The following is a 23,922-nucleotide window of genomic DNA, read 5'->3' on the forward strand; positions in this document are numbered from 1 at the left end:
GCTTTTATATGTTTTGATCTGATATCTCGAACAACCTGCTGCAGACCAGGTTAAGTTTGCAGCACAAGTTACCGTGGTGATCTAGCCAGTTTAAATGAGAGCCACCTTCGTGACACAGCCCTGTCTTTAGTCTCAACATAACATCTTTCTGTCTTTGTCATGATGTGGGGAGATATATATGTTTACACAAGCACCAATGTGGGGACTCAAATCCCATAATCGCAGGTTTAGGTTAGCTTTTGCTTTAGTTTAGGGTTAGGGGAAGGTATGGTTTAAAATAGGTTCAGGTTAGTTCAAGGTTAGGTTTTGTTTGGGTAAGGTTTTAGGTTTAGTTTAAGGTTGAGAAAGGGTTGTTTTTGTGGTTGGGCATTCAATTGTGAAGTTTAGGTTTAGGTTGGGGGGCTAGAGAATGCGTTATGTCAATTAGGGTCCTCACAACTATGAATGTATGTTTGCATATCCCTTTTTAACAGTGGAGCATTTCTCCATCAGCTGTATATATTTATACCTTGTTTGATATGACTGATCCTATTAGTCATTCTGTCAGTACAAAATAAGTCAGTGTGAGAATTAAAAAAAACAACAATGAAAGCAGCTGCTGATAGCATGAAACACACAGAGCCACTGTGTTTGGCATGCAGTGAAAACATGTTCCGCTGGAGTAGACTCTGTAATTTAAATGCACTCATAGGTGTTGAGTCACATTTATCTTGGAGTGGTATAACAGACTGTACCTGCCTTTGTACCTCTTACTTCTGTGCAACACTTGTGAGGGCAACCTTAACATCTTGCAGACACTATAAGATCGCCACCTCTGTTGCCATCGCTGTCAGCGGCACAGAAAGCAAAGACAGGAATTTTAGCAGTGCACTGGGAGTACGATTCACACCCTTTAATTTGTTTGACAATGTGGCAATTGGATTTTCACTTTGCCTTAGTGCTGTGAGACGACAGCAAAGCTTGAGTGTCATCGCTGAAATGTGAGAACTGACAGGTACTGTATGGATAATTACCATGAATACAGAAAAAGGATAAGCATGTATCAGGTTTATTCTCAGGAAATTCCTTTTCATAAAGCAGTCTGGGTATTTGCTTTGTTCTGTCATAAAACAACATACATGGACGAAGTATGATACCACTTTCTAATTAGGCAGCCTTTGGAAAAGGGTCGATGCTTTATGTTCATTCTCCTCTTTCAGGACATTTTCTTTGTTATTTTGTCTCTGTAGTTTAAAGTTCATTCATAATTCATCAGATAGACCCACCTGACTGAAAAGGGCATCAGGGTATCTGGACCAAAATCAAATGATTAAATATTTGATCTTTACCACTGATCACCCACTCTAAAAACCTTTTCTCAATGACTATTTCCAGTGCCAATAATGAATAGGCTTATAATAATAATGTATCACAATGTAAAAACATTGTGTTGCTTGCAGGGATGAACCTGCAGAGAAGTATTGCCTGAAATTGTAGATTTTATTGTGACTTTTCATTGCAGTGTTGATCACAGCAAAGCGTATAATGCACACACCCGTCCACTAGAGGGAAGCGTATTAGTGTCAGTGTTGCCCCGGACACATATCAGTATCATGTGCTCTAGCAAAACAAAACCTTGTGGACACCCATGTGCTTAAGAGTATGAAAAAACAAACCTTGGTTAGGCTAAGAGAAAAACCTTGTGGTCATGGTCAGGAAAAAAACCTCCCAAAAAACACTTCGTCGCCTCCCGGGTGTAAGTCTGGGACTTACACCACCAAGCCACCCAACCTTTCTCTTGACATAGACTTGAGTTTTTTTTTTGTGTGTGTCTCATTGACTGATGTTTGTCACATGACCTCTGTCACTTGACCTGCCTCTGCTTACTCTGTTTACGTTCACGTCTAGCGGACGCTCTTTAGTGGACTTGTTGTGTGTATTACATGCATTGCTGTGATACTGGGCTGAATAAGTGGCACAATACTAAAAAACAAAAGATACTTGAGTTACTATGAAAACACCTTTTTGTCACACTAGCCCGGCCACAGTTACTCATTTTCATTTACATTTATGCTCTTAATAATAGTAATAACGACAACAGTCACAAACCCCACCCCCACCCCCTGCAGAGGAGGCCCAGTCATCTGATGACAATTTCAATGTGTCCAGTTCTTTGTAAGTTGTGGAACTGTGGAGTCAAATTGTCCTTGGGATGGATTAGGGTGATGTTGGGACCCTTCCTGTATCATAAAACAACAACATTATATCATTATTTGAAATTTTGGATTGTTGCCGGCCAAGATGAAAAGCAAAACAGGATGCTGAAAGTGCAACAGCTAAAAAAGTCTTATAAAGTATCGAGAATACTTTATATTCCATATCCTATAACAGTAGGCCTGTTAGGACTACTGGGACATTTTCTGGTGGCCTGAGGGTTATTTTGGCCTGCCATGAACAGTCAACTTGACCAGTGCTGACACATAACAAGCAGGAATAAGTTGACAGACCCTTGAGAATCCAATCACCAGGCATGACTTAGTGTCCCCTGATACATGTGCCAAAAGTGACATCATCACGTCTCTTGGCGTGGCACAAAGCAGCAACCGTCTACCTGCCTCTTTACCGACAAACCTTTAAATGAGCAAAATGTACAGTTCAAAGAAAAGGAAAGTTGGGACTGAGAGGTAGAGAGTACAAAAGAGAAAGGCCCAGCTACATGCTGCTTATAAAAAAGCAGTGTGTAGTCGGGTTCACTGTTCAGATGTTTATGAGATGAAAACAGCTCCACCAAATATTGTTTTTTCCCTTAAAATTTCTCACAAAGTTTAATTTCAATAAATGTTTAAGTTATATCTCACCAAAAATCAGAGAAAGATTAGAGAAGTCCAAAACCGGACACACTTGAATAAAAAGTGCCCCGAGCAGGTCTGGTTTGTAATTTGTAAAAAATAAAATAATAATTTAAAAAAAGGCAATAAGAAGTCATGTTGTCTTGCCCAAACAATTTTTCAGAATGCTGCAGATGTGAACGGTCAGCTTATAACCTCCTGTACTGGGCTCAATGCGAGTCTAACCGCAAACCCTGCAGTACCCTTTTTTAGTCCTCTCATTCTGTCACACAGACACACATTACAGAACTCCCCTCTCCCCAGATAACAGAAAAGTGATTCTAGCAGTGGTGACTCAACAGGTCCATTCAAAGAGATTGTATTATATAAAGGGCAACTGTAGCACTGTGTTGTGTGTTCAGGACAGTGATGATTAATGTTAGTGGTAACATGAGAACATGAGCCGTTGTGCACGGAGAGTGATTCAGGCCCCCTTGTGACTTCACACAGCACCAACACATTCAGTTTGCAGGGCCACAGGAGACATACATGAGTTGTGTAAGTTGTTTCATTCATACTTTGTAACATCTGAGGACAAAACCAATTCCCTGCTACAATAAGTTTGATTTAAGGAGTTCAGATGCTGTTCTAAACCTTCTATAGTTTCTATGTAATGTTCAGGACTGAGCAATGCCACAGCAGTCCCATCAGTCCTGCACTTCCCTACTGAGGGAATTTTTCAGTTTCTATTGGAAGTAGCATGTTTCGCTCCACATTACTTGTGGCTTAGACAGCACTGGGAAGGAAAGGCCATGAGCTGAATTTCTACTGTTAGCGCTATAGGATGTGGATCAGTTTTACATCTCAATAAAGAAGTAAACATTAAATGAACAGAGCAATGATCCCTTGACCGAGTGGTGGAAAGTAAATATGTGAACTTACTCAAGTATTGCACAACTCACGAGATACTTGTATTAGTACTTCTATATTACGCTACTTCATGCCTTTACTCTACTACATTAATCTGACAGCTACGGTTACTTTTTAGATTAGATTAAAAAACATATAATCTTATACAACACAATACCATACCGTATAAAGATGGACATAGCAAGGTGGGATGTCAGCTAATGGTTTGCATCTGCACATTTTTCTTGGCTTCAGCCTCAATACATGGCAGCTGCCACTTCATTAAAACTGTGGCAGCCAAACTTTTCATTTAGTGACATTATAAAAAAAAAAAAAACGGTCTACCTGCGGCCAGTACCTGATAACTGTATAATCTTAAATCAAAATGTATGTAACACAAAAGACATGTCATTCCTTTTTTACTCTCTCATTAATCTTCAACATGACCCTTCAGATTTGTTTTTAGACCTCTGAGAGGGGCTGTACTTTTAGGTTGGAAACCAGTAGATTAAACCAAAAAAGAAGTAGCTAAAACCAACTACAACTGCAAAATGCTACTTACAAATTAATGCATCAGCATTGGCATAATCATGTAATAATAGATTTCTGTCAGGGAGACATTTGTCTGCAGAACATGCACTTTTACTTTGGATACTTTAGGTATATAATTATATTCATACTTCTCAGCTTTTTGAATTCAGGACTAGTACCGTTTTGCACTTGTAATGGAGTATTTTTTTACAAAGTTGCACTGGTCTTTTAACTTTTAAGTAAAGCATTCAAGAAGTTATTCTACAACTGCTTTGAACCATATTAGATGCAAATATTACATTTGTGTACAGATCACATGTGCAGTGCCAGTCTGGTGTATTCACATTGAATGAGCAAATAACTGTTGGCAAATTTAATTGGACATTAAATGCATCTTCCAACAGCTCCTTCAAGCTCTGTAGGAGGTTAGAAGACAGAGAGAAAGTTGTTGAAGAAAACCTGCGTGTGACCAGCTGGAACAATCTGGCTATAAAAAGAAAAGATGGCACTGATCATAAGCTGCAATTCTGGCCAGCAAAGCAGGTTCAATGCAAACCAGTGGATGACATCACACCTTGTTACAACCACCTTTAGAATCAGTCTGTGGGTTGCACAACTCCAGCACATTAAAATTGAAAGGGCACTTACCTTGACTTTGTAATACATACATACATGCCTGCCTGCCTGCCTACACAGATTGGCCGAGCTGCTTTCATTACAGCGCAAGCATAGATAAGGATGTCTGAATCAGTGATGAGCATGTGCATGCTTTGTTTTGTACAGTCAGTTTTAACACATGTACAAGCTACATTTATTATGGCACAACTTTCCCAACTTCTATGGCGACCCAAAATTTCAACTCTCATCTATATCACGTTTACAAGCAACTGCAGAGTCTTTTACAAGAGCTGGGGTAGTGCATGATAAAAGATGCCAGAGGTGAAAGATCAGCTGGGTTTTCTGAAATAAAAACAGGGAGGAGGAAATTAAAAAACAATGAACCACTACATTTTTCCTACCAGATTAATTGGCATGTTACAGAATTAAAAGAAATCCCATTGGAATCTGTTGCTGCTGCCCGCACTCAGTTTCCACTATTTCATCTCTCTTCTCAACTCTATTGCCTTGAAATGATGGTGATCTACATTTCAAGCTTATTCCTGTTACGTGTTCATGCAAGTTTCCTGTATATTCATATGTACTTTGTATATGTTTCCCTTTCACTGTTACATAGTTCAGACAGGACTAGATGACAGATCTAGACAAATCTATGATAAACAACAAACAAAATATTTCCATCATTTCTCATTTGTTCATTCATTTTAGATGTTGATCTGTTTGTCAGATCAAGGGAAGAACGAACAATCAGACACCAGATCTCCAATGGAACCTCTGAATTTCTGACTGAATTATTCACTAATGAATGCGTGGTTGGTGTTATTACAGCAGCCAAGTTATGAGTCAAACCGAAGCAGAAAAAAAACGGTCTATGTTGGATTATTTGAATTGTTTATGAATTAAATCTAGCATAGCATTAGTTTCGGCAGGCCACGAAGTCATGCTCAGTTTAACAGCTGATCTCGGGGCTGGCCCACATCAGCGGATTCCCTGCGATGTATTCATGGGCAAATCTCAAACAGGGCGCCTTATTTAAACTGATTCAGCCTGTCTGAGCCTGAGGTGTGCTCTTTTAGGATTTCCATGAAAGCATGTGGAAGGGCAGGAAGGTCCCAGGACAGAGCCATACTGCCAAATATAAATTAATGCTCATGCAATAAAAGCCTTCTTTGACCAGTTATCCAAAGCAGGTCCAGGCGCCAGGGTATCTCAGCATTCACTGGCCTCAAAACCCCTGGGTTTACAGTGTAACAATGGTTTATAGCATATTTGTATCAGCAAAGAACGGAATCAACCAAGACAGGTCCATTTTGTCAAGAAGCCATGTGTCAAAGTCTAGTTTTAAGGCTATTTTATTTAAGCTTGTTCTCACGTGGTTCACATTCCTCCATAAGACTGTAATCATATTCCCTCAGACAAATGGAACAACAGAGCCAAGTTGTACTAAAGCCAAAAGGTTACTGTTTATTTTTTGAATCTGTGTGTGCACTACTCACAACCAGTGCAGAGGTCAGCATCACACAACTAAGACTAAAAGGGCACGAGAAAGCAGACCAAATACAGAAGCAGTGGTTCAAATAAACACAGCAGGCAGTAAAAACTCATTATGGCTTGGATGTGACATTATGTGACTGAATGAGGTAATGCAGTTGAAAATGAACCAGTGACCCGCTGATGAAAGCCTTTGCGTTCGCACTAGTATGAACAGAACGAGCTGCGTGTCTTACAAAAAAAATAAATAAATAAAATCACAAAAATGCTCATCAGAGGAGAAAGCCCCTAGATCTTTCAAGCTGATTTTAGTTTGGTTGCTTATCACCGTTGTCTCTACTTAAGCGATTATGAAGTGACGGGGGAAAAGTGCGTGACAGAATGACAACTGCGGTAGCAAGGTGCAAAATAAGGTTAGCAGTCACCATGAGGTTGTGCACAAATGGCATTATCAATACGTCCTGATCCATACTGGTGTGATAGGATAACAAGTGGCCAGCTATAAGCTGACCGTTCACACCTGGCATTATCACGTGACCCAAATGTGTCTCGTGTGACCACTTGTGATTGGATCTCACTTCCCCAGTCTATATGCAAGTGAGCATGTAGGAGAGGAGAAGAGGAGTTGAAGCTACTGGCATTAAAACATGTTTTTACTTCTTTGCACTGCACAACCCAGGATCACAACAAAGGGTCAAATTGACATGCCAGACCACTATAGCAAAATGTGAGATAGCCAGGCTTTGGCCTCTCCACACGTGACAATTTCAAGTTTGGCAATAGTGAAACGTACAGGCACATACAACTAACGTAACGAAGTATCATGTGACCAAGTAGAAAAAACATTTTTAGACAATATTTTGCAGCAGGAGCGGTGGTCTGGTGGCACGAATCAGAGCCTGCCACGCAGGAGGCACAAGTTTCAAATCCAGGATGTTAAAATGTATTTTTTTGTCACAAACCCCAACCCCGTGATGATTTCCTCACCCCAACCATGTGTTTTTCAAAGAAGTTTCATTTCCCTGTAAATCACATGACTGTATGCATGCTGTAGGTTTCATTTTCATCCACTACAGGAAACGGTGAAACTGTCCCGCCTAGCGAGGCCAAAGCGTAGCTATTTCACATTTTGCTGTAGTGGATTGGCATGTCTATTTCACGTTTTGCCGTGATACTGGGTTGCACTGCACCTCATTTCAATGCTATGTCTATTAAAAAACATGTCACGTATTTCACGTTTGTAAAAATTCTGTGAATTTGGTAATTCAGAAACTGACCACTTGTGATACGTTCAGGCCAGGACAGATCAGAACAGATCGTAACGCCAGGTTTGCACAGCCTCCATGACACGTAAAGTAACAGGGTGAGAGGTAAGCCTTTCATGACCGTGCTTTATTACAAACCATTCATGAGTTGTAAACAAGACATGTTGACATGAGAACAATTTATTGGACCGTGTTGGTGGTCTGTCGTTCTGAATTATCGCAGGACAAAAAAAACAACACCAAAAAAAAAAAAAAAAAAATAAATAAATCAAAAAACTGATTTTAATCTGATGACTAACAAAATTATACATACTTCACTTCACTGAACATTAAGGCATGTTTATCTTCTCTGCTTGTCACAATGTTATAAAACTCAAAATAGTCGATGGTGATTACTGTACATCTGCCTTGAGCCGCATTGACAACACAAACTGGCCTCGAGTTCACATGGTGAAGGTCCTTTTTTGGTCTTAGAATGGTACCACCACATGATAGCGAGTAAATTTTGCATTAGATATGGCTGTGCTATCATGTCAGTGCAGTGAAGTGCTTCATTGTGCAGAATACAGAAGCAAGTATTTATAACATCATGTACAGTAAAAAATGATACATTACAAATAAGATAATGTCATAAGGATGTATGAACACACACTCACACAATTAACACAATACAGCCAGCAGATTGGCCTGGAACATTCTTCAGTAGGATTGTCCTTAAGTACAGGGCAAATTTCTCTCTCTCTCTCTCTTTCTCTCTCTCTCTCTTGCTCACACACACACACACACACACACACACACACACACACACACACACACACACACACACACACACACACACACACACACACACACACACACACACACACACACACACACACACACACACACACACACACACACACACACACACACACACACACACACACACACACACACACACACACACACACACACACACACACACACAGCATTACAACAAATTTAAATCTATCCTGTGGAGCTGCTGGCACCAATAAGACTTTTTCATATTTGATGAGCAAACATTGAGCTCTCTCCCTTTCTTTTCATTCCATCCAAGCAGGGTCGAACGCACACAGTTGCAGGCAGGAAGGTAATAAACCTGATCGAGAAGATTTGTTGATAATACCAACTTCCAATTGTGGAAATGAAAAGCTTTGAAATGGGTGTGTGCAAGAACAAAACAAAATACAGCTCAGGATGGTGTTCATTGGCATCGTTTTCCACTTTGCAATAGATCCAACTAATTCGCGTTTATTGCAAAATTCATCATATGACCCAAGGTCATTTTTTTAAAGAGATATAACAAGTAACAAGCATCCTAATAATGAGGAAGTGCATTCTTATAATATATTGTTTAATGAACAAATGGCAGTGTTTTTTTTCAGTCTGTGGTGATTGGTGCGTTCTGCATTTACTGTAAGAATAATACATCTTATAAAATCTGTGTACAGGGAAATTCTATAAGTCCTGAAACAAACCCTTAGAAAAAGGAAAAATTAATACAAAAACATTAAGGTCTAAGCACTAAGTATGTCAACCTTTTTGAATTATCTGATTATTTCTACATAAAAATGACCTATAACGTTCTCAGATTGGCTCGCAAATCCTTAAAGTAGATAAAGAGAACCTGATTAAACAACCGAGACAAACATCGTATACTTGCTCTTTTATTTATTGTGGAATATGATTCCATATTAGATTTCTGCAAGTTTTAAAAGAAAGTGATTTGCAGCTAATTTAATTGCAACATCAAAGTCAAGGGTTTTCAGTCAATGAGATAATAGTGTGAGTGAGTGCCTTGCTTTATTTATAGAACAGAGATCCCTCAAAGCCAGAGCTTTATATGTACAGTATACAGAAGTGTGTCATGGCAAAAACAAAGGAGAGCAGGAGATCCCATCTGTGGAACATGGTGGTGGTAGTGTCATGGTTTTGACATGATTTGCTGCATCAGGACCAGGACAACTTGCCATCATTGCTGAAACAATGAATTCAGAATTTTAACCACAAATTCTAAAGGGAAATGTCAGGACATATGTCCATGAAAACAATCACAAAAGACAACATGTAGGTCGTGCAGTCATACAATGATCCTAAGCATACAAGTCGTTCTACCAAAGAATGGTTAAAGAAGAATACAGTTAATGTTTTGGAATGGCCAAGTCAAAGTCCTGACTCCAGTCTAATAGATTTCTTGCAGAAGGACCAGAAGTGAGCAGTATATTTGGGGAAACCCACCACCATTAAAGAGTTAAAGCTGTTCTTTACAGACAAATGGCTCATTTTGTCACTCACATATGTAATATTGGATAATTTCTCTCAATAAATAAATGACAGTGTATAATATTTTTGTTTTCTGAGTTCTTTTAATCAACGTTTAGGGTTTGTGTTCTCAATTCTGAGGGATTCATATACTTTAAAGTACGACTGTACTTGGAAGTCACTACTAATGTAGTTTTCCGAAATGAAAGACACTGTCAGGCTCAAATGCACCACACTGAGAAAGGAAGATAAAAAGTCAACTTGTAGTTTACTCTAATCGAGTTCACTTCACACTGGAGGGAGAAAAAGCATGAAAGCCCGGTCCTGCAAGCAAAATCGAGTTTAGGGTTATAAGGTGGCGGTTAAAAGCGGTCAAGAATGAAAGAACACATGGAAGGGCGTAAAGCACAAGTGTAGTCAATAGAGACAAACCAGTGAAAAATGAATGGTCGACCCGTAGTGTATACACTGATGGAACTAATGAATGATGTAGCTGTAGGAAAGCAGGAGTGCATGGAAGATCTCATGATATGACTGGCAGGTCAGCTAGGCAGTGGGGATTGGCTGGTCTGAAACAACAGGTGAGTTCTAAGCAGAAAAACAAGCAACCAAAATAAAAAAAAGTTCCTGAGATATAAAACTATGACAAAGACAATGATTATGTTGGCTTGTGAGGTTAATAATCACCAAAAATTAAGAATGAACAAGAATACAGTTTTTGCATCTTTGTATTTGGATGTTTAGATCGATATAGATCCTGGGCACTGTAGTTTTTAACAGACATTACTCAAACAGGCAAAATACTGTACATCACGATACAAAACAAAAAAATAACTGTCAAATATACTGTAGATAAATTAGTTAACTACATGTTCCAACTTTTTCAGGGAAGTGCTGAACATGACCAAGACTGTCCTGTCTGTCCTATAAAGGGAATTGTGATCATTTGAGTTGTGCTCACATTATCCGCATATGTCATGAGTCTGAGAACATGATGATGTTTTTGATTCAGTACATACAGTAAGTTCTTTCCATCATCTTGGTAGTATTAATATAATTCTCAAATGGTATGTATTATAGGGTCTACTGCATACAGTGGGAGGTGGGGGGGGGGGCAACTGATTTAGAGCTTAATTCAGATTTGTAATATAGTTTGTTACCAATATCATACAGACCAAGTGCAAATGAGTGACAGTACATCATTTTAATTAAGCCAGTGTTATATCTTACTGCATGGCCTGTTTTCCTCTTCTGAGCTGAGGCTCTTTAATAGTCATCAGTGGGATAATATACAGGATCGGTTCAGTTGATGCTTTTGTTTTTTTTGATTACACATCACAGCCTCACATTAAAATGTAAAATAGGTAATTAGTTTCATAATGACGGCTCACAAATTGTGAAGAAGCCTCAATTATTCATGCCATATTATATATTTTGGCCTGCATTCATGTTAGGTGAATGTGGGTTAGATAAAGATCTAAATAAAGACTGTTACCTACACAAATTGTGGTACGTAGGTAGATTAAGTCATGTTACATTTGTTATGTAAATTAAATATGTCACTTGAATATTAAATAAATCCACGTTGATTTTTGCTTTCTCATGGCCTTGAACAGTGGTCTCCTGGGTGACAGTAAAAGTACAGTGTTTGACTCATCTAACCACCCTCCCTTGACGAACGATGTCACTCTTTATACTCCATCACATGACTTTCTTCTTTGACAACTCAGTCTAAAATGCAACCATTACCCAATTTTAGAGCTCTTATTGTGAAATGAATGAATTCTCAACTGTGGACAAATGTAGTATTTTCGCATGTTGATGTGAGACCAGGCTGGGTTAAAATAAGAGCATTACATTGTACATTGTCACCAGTTGTCTCATCAGTCGTAACTCAAAGTCAAAGTCAACTTTATTTTCAATTCCCCATATGTACAATACACATACAGAGATTGAGATATTGAGAGGGGAGAGACTTCAGCATCCTGACAGCCTCATGGGCGAAGCTGTTCCTCAGTCTGGGGGAGCTGCACGGAGGCTGCGGTACGTCCTCCCAGAAGGCAAGAGGCTGAAGAGGCTGTGTGAGAGATGGGTTGAGTCTCTCACAATGCTGACTGTTTTGTGGGTAAGGCGGGTGTTGTAGATGTCCAGGAGGGAGAGGAGTGCAGAACCAATGATCCTGCCAGCTGCCATCACTATGCGCTGCAGGGTCTTGCGGTTATACTGAGACTAAGACTGGCCACTCTGAACATCAACACTTAAAACACATACTGTTGCAGAAAATAGCAATGGTAACAGCTGATGTTAGAAAGCCTTCCAATCATTAACAATAAAGAACAGGGTATTCCATGTTCTTCTTACTGTAATTGCACAGCGTGTCCCTTTTAAAAAAAAATAAGTTTAGTCATTTTCAGTGTAACCTATTACACAAGCATCTCCACATGACGGCAGAGAGAGCATAGACATGAGCAGGCACACACAACTACCCACCATCACATGAAGCTCACAAGCTTCTAGGGTCACACAGGTCGTCTCATTCAGCCATATAAGATTTTCCCTGCAAGGAAACAGATGGCGGAGTTTCCCCTTTGGACTGAACAGCACAGTGAGAGATGACTCGCTGCGGAGTAGCTGTGCCTCTCAGTAGGAAGATAAATGTACCTCTTCCTACTTCTAAGCACTGCTGAGACCTCTGTTCTCTCGCAACAAGTGCACCACCTCCAATACAGACAGCCGGGATATTTTCAGTAGCAGTGGCTCTTCTCTGCATGTTCTGCTATTTGCTGCCATTCAGGGTGAAATTAAAGTGGCAAAGGTGTAATCTGAACCTTTCCTATATTTACTACTATTGTTTAAAAACAAGTGTAGCTGTGATTATTGAGAAGTCATATGATCATCATCTATGGGTTGGATTTTTGAGAAAAGAAATTATAGCCATGACCTCTGATGTTTAATACTGAGGCCTAACACACAGTATGTACAGATGATGTGTGCAATTACCAAAGGAGGTGCATAGTTTATATACGATATAGAAACAGTGCAGAAGTACACAATGTTTAGTTTAGTATGACATTTCTTTGGTTTGACATGCCCTGTGATACAAACAATTACTCTAAAAAGTCTTATGTCTTTGTACTCACACTCCTGGAACAAAATTCTCAAGCACGGGGTCAACCCTGAACGTTTTGGCAGTGCACCAGTTATTGTTTCTCAGGTATGCAGTAGAATGCTAGCAAGATTTTAAAACGTAGGCAACTGCAGTGAGAATTTAAATTTTCTTGTGCATGTGTTAACTCATACTACATGTTTTAAATGGCCTTCCCGCAGCCAGAACCTGTGACTTATCTTCTCACACTGTACGCTCACTTTTCATTTAAGGGGAATTTCTAATAGTTATTGTTCAGTGTAAACGTTCTAACAACGCACTGCGCAACATCATTCCCAACGCCCAGTTTCAATCTTGATGTGCAGTTTCAGTCCAGCCAACCAGTTTCAGTTCTGACAAACAATCCTGACGTCATCCAGTTAGAGGACCTGGTACACAGGTAGAGACTTATTGGTCAACGTAGCAGAGAAGTTAACAGCTGAAGAGCCAGATATTTGCCTCAGAAGTTGGAGGAGACCATAAACAGTGATACAAAAAGAGAGGACTTGCATTAATCAGGTAGTCTCAAACTAAGTCTAAAACTCAATTAGAAATGAATGAAATTTTTGCTCCATAACTGCTGGATGTTTGAATAAGAAAGTGTTTGCAAACAATTTGCAAAATTATAATTTTGTTGTTTTAACAGTGATTAAAAAAAATAGATCTTACTACCATTCCATGCACGCCACTTAAACATTTGAACAAATCTGAAGCTTGACAGGAGTTTAAAGCCATTTTAACTTTTAGATTGTATAAGTGATATTGACAGATGAGTGAAACCCAATTTTTTGTCATTTTAACTTGAACAATATATTACCAGTAGTTACTTCTGATAGTTATTTATGTGATTTGTTGTTGTTAAAATGTCTCTTATCCAAAATCAGGTGTTGCAAATGGGTAATTGCCTTGAAAGCACATGGAGTCAATTCACAGTTGGGCCAATACAGAATTACACTGTCACATCCCCCATCATTTCAAATTTCAATATTTTCCATTCACCTAAAAGGGATTTGCAAAGCATTTTGTAATTAGGCATGTGTGTGCCCACACAATTGATACCAAGTAAATTTTTATAATGAATAATGCAGTCCTGGTTTTCAATACAGAGATAAAAGGATACTGAAGGCTGAGGGTTGGGACACAGACAGAAGGCTGCATGCAGATGACGAATAAAGAGCAGTAAATAAAAGGCTAGAAGGCCACTGTGATTTTAATTCACTGTTATACAGAATGTTGATATTAGCAGTAAGATTACATTGAGTTACGATCAGATTATACTGAACAAGGACAGGTGTTTTTCAGACAGAGTCACAATAAGCAAAAGGAGAAGACAAAGACAGCCATCATGAAATGCAAAAAGGATTTTCTTTTTCTCACTGAAGGCCATGTACTTATATATTTTACTCACTTGTTTTGGGGGTAGTTTGATGACTTCTTAAAACATGGCCAACAAGCAAGACAAAACATCAAGCTAAAAAGCAGACATGAAAAAAATAAACTGAAACGGAAAATTATATTTGAGTATTTTATTCTGCCAGCAGTGATTCGGGCTCCATGAGGTGGAAAAAAGACATCTGGTGGGAAGCCAACTGGGAAGTCAGACAGACAGGCAGACAGACAAAAATACAAGCTCCTGAGTCCTGGTACTGTAGTCAAAAAGAGCTTCACTGAGTGAAGAGAGACGAGGAGACCAGTCAGGCAGCAGAGGAGTTTTCTCCCTCAGTATAAGTTCTGTAATTAGAGCCTTTAGTGAATCAAACTCTGTGTGCTGTCAGACAGCAAATGAAGTCAAGATAATTATGTCTGTTTCACATACACCAGAGTCATGCACACACTTCCCCTCTGCAGCGCTTGACTGCGCTGCATATACTGAAGGGCAAAGGCAGGGTACACCCTGGACAGGTCTCCAGTCCATCCCAGGGCCTGCACAAAAAGACAGACAGAAACAAAGACCATTCACACACTCAATTTGTAGAATCACCAATTAACCTGACACGTTTTGGCATTCATGACTTGTTTTTACATTGAACATTGAACACTTCTGCTTCTTTGCAATGGTCTGATCTGTCAGAAAAAATGTTCAGCCTTTCCTGTTCAGCCATGTTTGGACTAAGTATTAACACTTAACAAGGTTCTTCTGTCAAGATGGTGGCAATTAACCCCATAGGTGTCGGCCCTATGGGATATTGCCTTCACAAAGGCAGCTGCTAAAACAAAGTTTATGTATGTCAGTTATATCACATAAATATATATATATATATATATATATGTTGACAATATATATATATATATATACTGTATAAAAATACCCACTGGAAATTTGGCATTTTAGAGGAAGTGGCAGCCTGAGAATGAGGTTAAGTAACTAGTTATGTTATAGACAAACTAGAAGTGTTGCTATAAAAAAAAAAAGGTAACAATGATGGGGTTGAGTCGAGTAGAAAGGTAGATTCTCCTTGAAAGGTTACCGCTCACTGCAAACATAATGTGGTTGGTGTTGCTGTTACACAAGTTGAACTCATAAGAATGATGTTGATTACTTGCGTTTTCTTTTGTGACGGTGGAACATTTGTTTACTGCATCCTTATTGCAGATGGCTGGACGTGTTTGTGTGCTGGTCTACAAAGCAGTAACAGGCTGTGTGGTTTCCTCAGGGTTCTACCTGGTCTGAAAATGTTGACATTAATTAAGCTAGCTGACACTAATTACCACAATCCACTGTCAGAGAGTGGGATGCTGTCTGGCACCCTAGTTTGGACTCAGACCTTTCAAGGACAGGTTCCTGCTGAATGTGTGGGTGGGTGGGTGGGGTGGGGGCACTGATTGAAAGAAAAACTGGGGAGAGGGTAGGTTTGCCTGCGGGAGAAGCAGTTATAGAGCGTGACGTGAGGGAGGCAGAGAATTCTCTACAAATGAAGAGCAGTGGCTATAACAGATAGAATGTTTTGACAAAAGAATAAATCTTACTGTTGAGAAGCTACTGACAAATCTATCAACACAACTTTCTCCACCCCACCAGTTGCTGTCGCACACAAACATAGCAGGACTGTGTTGCTATGAGCGTGAAACTGAAGTGTTTTCAATGTGAGGTGTGTGGGAAATCCAGGCGCTATTGTGGCACAGTTCAGGTTGTTTACGTTGAATGTTTTCCCTCAGACACCCGAGAACATCACAGTAAAACCCCTGCGTTGACAGTCTGACCCTGAGGACAACACTGTGGATCAAGGTTTCAAACAATACATTTGATTTACTGCATCAAAAACAGGTACACATTTAAGCGCTCTTATTATTTACTGGCTCATACTCGGATTTCCTAATGGCCTGATGAACACGTGTGGAAATAGTGTGCAGGCATCGTCTCACCTGTTAGTGATCCAACACTCAACTCTTGTCAGTTTTGCAGTTACCAATGTTCAAATGACGATTATTCAACAAGTAGTTCCGACCCAGCGATCTGATTGGTCAACTGTACATTTGTAACGTGCTCAAATCAGCATAACAGCACACCCTGTTCATTACTAGAGATATCACTCCGTCTTCTCAGTGGGAATGTAACACTTCAGTGATGCTTACGGACACTCGCCGCAAGTGAGTCCGTCCTGACTGCTCTTCATCTAAAAGTTTGATTTCTTAGGAACTGAAACCTGTAAAGGTTCCAGAAAGCACAGTGATTTGCACTTCACAGCAGGCCAAAGCCCTGGAAAAATGAAATAAAGTTTTCTGCCGATGTATCACAAATGCAATGATGTCAAATTCCCTCTGAATGTTAACAAAGCCTGGACTTCATCACCCCCCCCCCCCACACACACACACACACACACCCACCCCCACACCGGATGTAGGCTGATGGATGGGTCAACAAACTTTGGACTTTCAACACAGAAGACTGTTGTTTGTTGCTCATTTCCACCATTTAAGCTTAAACCCTGACCACACCGCTTAAATCACATGGCCCCAATTTACTCTTACAGAAACTTTTAGTTCAGCCACCATAAAATGATATGTATTTAAATTAGATAGAATATAATCAACACTTCCCAAAATCTCCACAAAATAAGAACCACCAGGTATTTCTAGTTTCTGTCTTTAAAGAGGAAATTTACAGCAAAATGCTTTTAGCGTGTGATCCCACACAATTGTAAGGTTTTTTTCAGGACTGCAAAGATTTAAAAAGTGCTGTACATACCCCAGATGTCCAGCAGAGTGCAGAATATAAGAGCTTTTGGCTCCAGCAGCTAGAAAGATTCAGTGTGATTGTTCCAGAGGCTGCAGACCATGCAGGCACAATTCATCTTCGACTTTGACATGAGCATCCGGTAAAGACATTTAAATACTGTAGTTGTGAGATACAGTTCTGTAAAATGGAATTATGTACATCACTTGGTACTTTGCAATCATTTGTAGATTTTGACCAACAGTACCTATTCATTTTTCAGAAATGAGAGCTCAGCTGTAATTATAATGTAATTTGTTGGTACTGTATTTCTCATTGAAATTCTCTCATATCACCTTTGAAATTTCTTTGCAAAGTGTCGCATACAGCAGCAGCAAACACAGCCGTGGGATTTGATTATTCAGGACTGCCCAATCCAATTTTTATTTTGACATTTTGCAAATGCATTAGAGACCTCGGTCTGCAATAGCAACTTGCCTAATGACCTTATCAATCTGCACATGCAGGCAGTTTTGGTGTGATGTATATGATGCGTGACGAGTTGTGCTCGTCACCCCGATACACATTCTTCCCATGCTGTTTTGTGTGACTCTTCCTTTACCTGAATCATTACACCGGAGGTGGATAGTTCAAAGTCAACATGAAGTAATTGGACGGACGCCAGGTTGAATTTAAACAGAATCCTCCAATCAAGGCAGAGCTCTGGTTAATGTTCAATGTCACTGTTTACATCATGTACACGTCATGTCTATACTTTCCAGTGACAGATTCAAAATGAAGCCAAGGAATTTTATCAGACTATAAACTGATTGAGTCTGATTAGTTTAAGTTATAATCAACAGTTTAATTAGTTATTAAAATAGTGGTGAGCCCTAGCATGATGTCCCAGTTTTGTTGGTATTCTCTCACTTTTTGGGATTCGAAAAATGGTAAACTGTGTGTGGTGACATTTTTTTTTTTTTTCATTGTGTGTGACTAATACGATTCCAGAGCTTGTTCAAACCTTTTAAATGGCACATTCTCCAAATGACATCCTGGTGCATTCTTTGCTTGGATGACTGTTTACATACACCTTAAAACCAAAATACAATGAGTAATACCTTAATGTTTGTTATGTAACCAATCCAGCTTCAAAATGTGTTTCCCCTGTTAAAAAAACATCCTCTCAGCATTATTTTCACATGAATAAAAGAAGACACTAGCAGAGTGTGTGAAAATAATTCAGAGTTGCGGAGAGACACTAATAGCGCACAGTGTTGTGTAGCTTGCTCTCCAGAAACCCAATTAAAATTCTGAGAAGCAGCTGATGCATTCACAGTACTGATCAGTGAGGGCAATATACAAAGTAACTGAAAATGGAAGTAATGTCAGATCTCAAAGTACAAAATTTATGGACATTCAAATTTTACAGACTGTGACGGAAACATCAGACATTAGCTATTAATAATTGCATTTGAGCTCAATGTGGATAATTAGGCTGACCTTTTAATCCCAGGCGTATATGAAGTGGTAATAATTCACATGCATCACAAACACAATGAGGCCACAATACATGAAATATGCATAGGCATACCATAGGCTGGTAATCGCTGGCCACAGGATGTCACACAATATAGTATTTTAAATTCGATCAAAAAGGCACATGCAGTGAAGTAGTTGGTGCAGCTGGTCTTCAATTTTTAGTAGCGTAAAGCAAAGTGTATGTTTCTGTGATGAGAAATGAATCCTGTTCATGCACAATACCATTTTCAACACTAATCAGGCATGCTGATGCTAACGTTAAGCAGCTATGTGTAAGGCTTGCACTGGTTTGACAGTGTTCTTCGTTTTATAGTTTGCGCAGCAACTGCGACCACATACAAACATACAAAACAGATCCAGATTTGACTGTGACTGGAATGAAAAAGCAAACCAACAATATCTGGTTGTTCAAAACATTCCTGTTTTACTGGAATGCGAAGAAACATTTCCTGTAGCTACTTCACAATAAAAGTGTCCCACTAGTTGGACAATGGGAAATCTTTCATACTGTATGGAACAGAAGTGTTTGCATCTATTAGGCATACAGTCCCTTAGTATACTCATACACACACATGCAGTATATATGTAATAAATTGCTTAGAAATCAACTCTGTGTTACTTGTACATTTTTCACCACCATCGCACGACTTGGTGTTCCGACTGCTAATGTTAAATCCTTACAGAACAACAGGGCCTTTTCTCAACTCAGCACTATGGCCCTAATAATCAGAACAAAGACGAGATGGATTTTCATGATGCAAGCAATGCTGCTTGAATCCATAATAATAATAATAATAATAATAATAATAATGATAATAATAATAATAATAATAATAATAATAATAATAATAATAATGAGGATCTAAACAAAGACAAAAGGATTTCTCACAAAGCTGCTTTTTTCATACAAAGTACGAATATATTAAAACAATATCCGTGCAATAGTTTTTAAGCTGACTATATGGATACAATCTAGATCGGAATGTATTTGGCCATTGGTGTTGTTCTTCAGGCACATTCAATTTGAATATATTACATTAATTCACCAAGTCTCAACTTTTATTTGGAAAGGTTTTTAACAAGGAGGGAGATATCGCTCTTCATAGACGTTTATGGTTTCCATTCATGTCCAAAGACAGCTATGAATTAAAACTAAAAACAGCATTGTGGTAGCGGGGCGTGGTTTGGCTCAGCTGCAGGAGGGACAGAGTGGGAGAGTGATTCAGGGACCGGTGCCAGGAAAAGGCTTAATTAGCCTCAGCTGGACTCAATCACTGATTGTCTCTCTCTCCATATGAACCAGCAGTGATGCACCGGATGGAACGACAGTCAGAGAGGACAGATTGTGGATGGAGCAGAACGTGTGGTAAAATAAAACCCATTGAACAGTACGGTGCGGGTGCGTGTGATTTGTGCAACAGGGGACCCACCATAGTAATCGACATTTGTTACAAACATACATTCACACTGTTCTATACATGCTACAACCAAAAGTAAGTGTACACAGCAAATTCACATCTTTGGAATAAACTCTCTTTGAGTTCAAATCAACTCTTTTTGCTTGTACATGTGAGACCATCGAATTCACTCTCAGGCAGAGTGAAAGTAACTCTTTTCAGGAGTTGAACCTGAACTCTTCAGGAGTTAAAACTCAACTCCCATGATGATTCCATTTTACTTGAACCTTGAGTTGTTTGAGTGTGAGCTCTTTCGCAATGTTAACAGTCAACGCTTAAACGTGTGTATGGTTTGACATTCATAGAGTTCAAATTTCATCACGCTATAAAGGTTTTAGGTAAGACAAGATAACAAGATACAATTCACAAATTTATATTCAAGAATTATATGCAGTGTGCAACAATTAATGCTGCATGGAAACTTTGTGTAACAAGTTGCAGACTAACCGATGCATAAGTGAGACTGTGATTGCTATCTACGTTACGTTCCTACCTTGTACACTTACAGTTTTGAATGATAACCCTATTTCATTTATCATTATGTCTTCATTGAAATATTAATAAACAGCATGTTTTAACAAAAGTAAATATAATCTCTGCCCATCACTTAGATTGAATGTGGTTGCTTTATTCTCAGAAATTCCGAAAAAATAACTAAGGCATCCTGGGAAATGCTAATACGGCAACAAAGCTGCACAGTAAACACCGGGAGTGGTGTTGAATCATGCTCCTCAACACTCAGCGAATGAACCCCAAAATACTACCCACGAAAGAGTCTCCCTGAACACAAGCTGTAGTCTTACTTAGAAAATAAACTCCCAAAATCAAACTCTTTGTTTAACTCCAGGATATTTCACTCCAGAAATTTGCTGTGTATAAGGACCCCTTCTACACATGTACATTGGACAACTAATCTAAATGTATTGATCAGTTATGGATTAATGATCTTTGTGTTCACACGTGTGCAAAAACCATGAATTGGCCTTGACACATATTGCTCAAATTGCAAGAGTTCAAAAGTAATTGACACCTGATGTTCCATCGGCAGCTCTATGCTGTTTCAAAATTAGTTAATGTACAATAGAGCTCACATGTTGCTCAGAGTTGAGTAAAAGTTTTTTATTTAGGTTGAGTTGCAGCTAAATTTCTTCCACTGTTTCTCTTGAGGTTTGTTGCTTTTTATTGTTTTATTAAGTATTCCCTTCTGTTTTGTGCAATATATAAAGATATCGAAATTTTACATCCAGGGACAGATTTGAGTTTTCATATTTTAATAAAATTCCTATTAGTGTCTACACGCAAAACACACACAGATATGTTCACATACAATTGTAATGGTTTACCTAACCCTTCCATGATGACACTGCTCGACAGCGTCACTCCTTCAGTCTTTTTTATTGCACACAAACAGTATCTGTGGAAAGCACTGTCTTAAGCAATAGCCCAGGTAATGAAGTGTGGATAAATAAGACAGCATGAATTACAAGTGATGAAATTATTTGCCTGTTAGTCCTCAGGCCATGAAAGCTGTTACCTTTTCAGAAAGAAAAAAACTGCATGGCTGCATTCCAGCTACACACTGGAGAAACTGGGCGTGAGTGATGTTGGGAAATGTGGGCGAAAACAGAGGTTTACCGACAATTACTGGCTGAAACGCATTCCAAAGGCTAAATCTAAAAATGTGTGCCCACATCACCATTTAATTTTGGTCTGAAAAAAATGTCAGGTGACGTTTTATCTGTATTAGTTGTTAGTTAACCATATATAAAAAAGCAACTGTTGTGTGGAACACCACGTCTGTTTTAAGAGGCTGGCCTGCACAGAGCCCTGACCTCAATTACATGTAAAACCTTTGGGAAGAAATTTAACATCCTCTTCTTTCACTCAACATTACTGTTGAACCTTAGTAATAATCTGATGGCTAAATGGAAGCAAATCATTGCAGCCTGGTCCCAAAATTGTGTGGCCCTACCAGAGATTACTCAAAGTGGCTTTGATATTCAGGTGTGTTCATATGATTGTGATAATTTAGTCTGCTACCTATTTAATTTTCCTCATATTTTAGCACTACATTGTTTATGGTAGCAGCAGCCCAAAGTATGAGAGGTTTTGGCAGGAAATTATTAACCACCGGGTACGAGCGGTGAGTCACCCTCAGTTTACTGCGACATAAAAAACCTGCGACTCTGTGTGCAAAATGACACCATTAAGTCCCTTTTATAATCAGGACGTTTTCAAAGTCATTGTTGTAAAAATGCTCTCAATTTATAGTTTTTGATTAGGTAGAAGTAATATTACCAGTTTTTGCCACAGTTTGAAATTCTCACTGTCCAGGTGGTATTGTATTTGAAATTGTCCAAGGTTGTTCATTTTGGCCTTGCAGTTTTGCAGCTGTACTGACTAAATCCTGAAATGTTTTTGCAGGTGGAAATGGAAAATAAAAATGACATGGCCTTTAAGTAACAACATGGAACAATTCGACCTAAATATAATAGCTTCAAAATCATCTTCAGGATGCGCTGACTTGTATTAGGAAGAATGTCACCGCTGACCTGTTGCACCTAATTTGGGTTGATTGGGTGCGGTCTCTGTAACACCGTTAAGTCACACACCCCCAACTGCTGTGCCAGTTGATGCAAAGCTCTACAGGCCTCCTTGCCATCTAAGTTTGTGTTACATTTTGTCAAGGGAATCCAAGATTTGTAAAGTTAAGCTGTATTCCGACTTGACATGAGTGTTTGTGTTGAAATTATAATTCTATTTTGTATGTGCTTCTGGAGTTACGTCCAGTAACTACTATTTTTTAAAAAAAATGTTATTACCACTTGTGGCCGCTGTAAAGTTACACAGTTTTACTTTACCCTTAAAATTATATTTTTTACCCGGGTGAGTAAGAAAATGCTTCCATACATTGTGTACTCTGTGAGATGGTCCTGGCTGCAATGGCATAAAAACTGGACAGTACTGCCAAATCCAAAATAACTTAGCTAATAGGCAGCATTAGTCAGCTGCCAAGTCACACATGAAACAACACCTCTGAAGTCAACAAGCAAGTTGGATCTGTTGAGCTGTTGGCATGGTGGAGTGACCTGAATTGAGCCAAAGGCAGCGTGACTCTTATCTAAACAGCACGTTGCACTGATAGGTGCTGGGCTGGTATGGTTTGTTTTGGCCATTCCAACCAACCTTGGCATAATGACTGCCAACAGAGATACGTTGATTAGAAATGGAATAAGTCACAGTTATAGCACCCCATTTTTTTGTGATCATTAATGATCATTAATATTACTCTACATTTCACTATATATATATATATTTGGTTTTAAGTGTGTGTGTATTTCCTTTGGAACTTTTTTGTAAAGACATGGCTACCACACTGGCTTAGTGACATACATTTGAGGAGCAATCTGAGTACAGCTTGATGAAGTTCTTATCTCACTCACGTAAAAGCTCGGCTGTTAAAAGTCATACCCGTCGTCACACACTGTGTGTCTGTCTACTTTTACAAATTGCAACTTTCTGCAAACTTCAAGTAAAGTCAGTTCAAAACAGTTGTCTTGTACAATGAAATGCTTACTTTGCTGGAAATACTGACAGAAAATATATTATTTATAAAAAAATAAAAACAATTGAGAAAATAAGAATAGAAAAAAATTTAAGATATTGAAAACCTTGAAATGTTTTTGTTTATCTGTATAATTTTGATAAGGTTCCAGTGCTG

This window comes from Brachyistius frenatus, unplaced genomic scaffold (genome assembly GCF_029030835.1).
Source record: "Brachyistius frenatus isolate BFR_SWC_R1_liver_20210118 unplaced genomic scaffold, ASM2903083v1 Contig_45, whole genome shotgun sequence".
Classification (NCBI taxonomy): domain Eukaryota; kingdom Metazoa; phylum Chordata; class Actinopteri; family Embiotocidae; genus Brachyistius; species Brachyistius frenatus.